Source organism: Gossypium hirsutum, chromosome D07 (genome assembly GCF_007990345.1).
Source record: "Gossypium hirsutum isolate 1008001.06 chromosome D07, Gossypium_hirsutum_v2.1, whole genome shotgun sequence".
Classification (NCBI taxonomy): Eukaryota; Viridiplantae; Streptophyta; class Magnoliopsida; order Malvales; family Malvaceae; genus Gossypium; species Gossypium hirsutum.
In genome coordinates this window covers 12,614,584-12,617,635 of record NC_053443.1, presented here as the reverse complement: position 1 = coordinate 12,617,635, position 3,052 = coordinate 12,614,584, and the positions used below count along the sequence as shown (strand labels likewise).

Here is a 3,052-nt window from a genome sequence, read left to right as displayed (position 1 = left end):
AGTAAATGAACTAAATTTCAAATATACAAATATTTTAACTTTTTTTAAAAAAGTTTGAGGTTGTCGTGATTAGGAAATTGGGGAGTACTGATCAGGTGCTCCTATGACCACTGAATCAGTAGGTTAGAATTCAATATCAATCATGATGCTGTGAAAAGTATATATAAAGAAGGTTAAATCCTGCAATTAGTCCCTGTAGTTAGCAAAAGTTGTAGATTCAAATCTTGAACCAGCAAACAGAAGATGGAATAAAGTATTAAAATTCCCAATAATCAAAATGGAATATGAAGGGAAAAAATGAGTATGGATGATATTCAAAGAGTCGCAATTGCAGGTAAGATCTACTTTTTAAGCAGCAATGAGTAGCAGAAGGAATAATTATAGAAAAGAAGAATAACAATTATCCGGAAGGCCACTTCTGGAAAGGAAAAACAAAAAGATGATTGGCCTTTCAAATCAAAGCTCCTCGAAGTTGCAAAGCTTCATTGCCTTCCTTGACTAAGTCGACCCATCCCAAATTTCAATCTCCCCTTTTTCTTTTTTCTTTTTTCTTTTTTTGCCCGTCCATTTTTCCCCCAAATCCCCATCATCCTTATCAATAGTGGGAAACCAATTAGAAACAAATATCATATGAAAAGGAAAAACATACTCCAATACAATTGGAGAGGAACAAGAGTTTTTCTTACCATGTCTATAGGATAAAATTTAAGTGGCTTATTCTGAAACTTCTTCTCCCTTTCCCACGGCTCAAATTCATTTTCTATTAGTTCCTCAAATAGCCTAACAAACTCCTTCATAGCACCATATACGTCCTTCTGAAAACATTTTCACATGTGTGCGACTAAGCCGACCTATCCCAAATTTCAATCTCCCTTTTTACTTCTTATTCTTCTTTTATTGCTTAACCCATCCCAAATTTCAATCTCCCCTTTTTTTTCTTTTTCTTTTTCTTTTTTGCTCGTCCCTTTCCCCCCTCCCCAAATTATGTCCCTTTGGCTGCTCAATTCCAATGTGGCAAGTTAACTGGCCACATCAACAATCCTGTTAAGTCTGTGATGGAAAATGTTAATAGGTGACTGATTTGTCACTTTTTGATAACGTTAGTGACTAATTTGTTATTTTTTGAAAGTTGAGTGACTAAATTCAAACCAAAGTGTTTTGTCAGCTACATCAAAGTTGAGTGACTGTTGGTGTAATTTGCCATTTTTTATATATAAGTTAGAATATGTTGTTAGTACTTAAACTTGATAAAATCTTAAATTTATTTCTTGTACTTAAAATTTTATAAACTAAGTCCTATTTTTTTTATTTAAAAATTTCAATCTAGTCATTAAAATTGTAAGTATTTTCTGTCAAAATTTGTCAGCTTAAAATTTTGATTAGGTTGTCTTCATATGATGTGGCATATGATTGACAAAAAATAAACATGTTAAATTAAATTTTTTTTGTAGAAATTACCAACAACGATAATGATTAGACTAGAATTTTTAAATTAAAAAAGTAGGAGGATTAATTTTTTAACTTTTAAAATATAATGACTAAATCTCAAATTCTATATAAGTATAAGGACCACATTTTAACCTTTTACATATTTTGATAAAAAGACCATGTCTATCTTTATAAGATTGAACTTGGCTTAATACATAATTTGGTACACATTTTTTTCTAATGTGGTACTTGTGGTTTTTTTTTTCCAATGTGGTACTTATATTTGACAAAAGTTGTACATTTTGGTACCTAAAGGTAATAATATTAACTTTTTAGTGTTTAATTCATGATTTAGAATTCATTTAATGAAAGCTCATAATTAGCTAACAATATTAGCAATTAACTTTCATCAAATCTACCATAAAACTCGAATTAGAACACATCCATCTTATTGTATTTGACAAACTAAATATAAAATTAAACAAATTCACATTTAACACTAAATTTATTCTAGGCTCAAGGTGTAAAAAGCTCTCAAAATGTAAAAAAAAAAAAGAATTGAAACCTTGCTTCTTCTTATTTTTTTTCTTTTCTTTTCTTTTTTACACTTATTAGGTAATTAAACTGCTAAAATGCATCAAAAAGGTCTTTTGATTGTTAACTTTAACGGTCAACCGTTAAAGTTAATGTTTTCCAGTTTTTTTATTCTTTTTTCAATTATCTTTGCCATGTGTCATACTGTATTTGTGACATGGGGTGAAAAAATGATGAAAATTTATTAAAATATATAAAAATACAGAAAGATATAAAAAATTCAAAATTTATAAAAAAAATAAAAAAAAAGTGTTGTTAAAATTATAAAAAGAAAATATTTAATTTGTTAATATAAACCTTATTGATTTTATTCCATGATATTTTTAGCAAAAAAAACATATTTTTTTCATATATATAAATATATATACATGACCTTTTTACAACAATGGTTGAAGAAAAAACATAAACCAGGTCTTTATGAAGCACTTGTGAAGGTTAAAGCAGGTAATTAATTAATTTTCTTTAAAAATTTATATAATTGGTATATATTTTAATATAAATAGATAATTAAAAAATTAAAAATAAAAACAAAATTATATAAAAACAGCGAAAGTCCTAAACTTGTTAATGTATTTTTCTTCAGTTTTTTACACCCAATTTAGTACCTTCTTTTAACTCTCAAAATACGAAAGAGGCAAACAATGAGACACAGAAATAGGAAGGCTTTGAACTATTTTAATAAATATGAGAATAAAAGGTTGAATGTCACAGTTACAATCTTTCTTTTATTTTTTATTTCTTTTTGCTTTAAATTATGTATAGAAAACTCAAATTTACAGTCATTTTCATTAGACTATTTTAATCTTATACAACTCAATTTTACTATATTAATAAAATAATGCCAAATATGTGCTCTTTAATTTTGGATATGTTTATAAGTTTAATTAAACCAACAAATGGATTTATGTTTATATTTGTTTATTTAAAATTATGTAAGTTCATGTTCGTTTGTTTAATATTCATCAACATATAATTGAGTATGATCACGAATAATATTCATGAATAATAAATAAAACCAACAAATAAATAA

General features: G+C 26.7%; 1 long non-coding RNA gene across 1 annotated transcript; it reads right to left on the bottom strand.

Moving 5' to 3' along the window:
- Positions 1-290: 290 nt before the first annotated feature.
- LOC107956625 (uncharacterized) lies at positions 291-1,093 on the bottom strand. The gene is made up of 2 exons (XR_001700176.2): positions 687-1,093; positions 291-591 (listed from the first exon to the last, which is right to left on the bottom strand). It is a non-coding gene; the product is annotated as an uncharacterized lncRNA (long non-coding RNA).
- Positions 1,094-3,052: the final 1,959 nt, after the last annotated feature.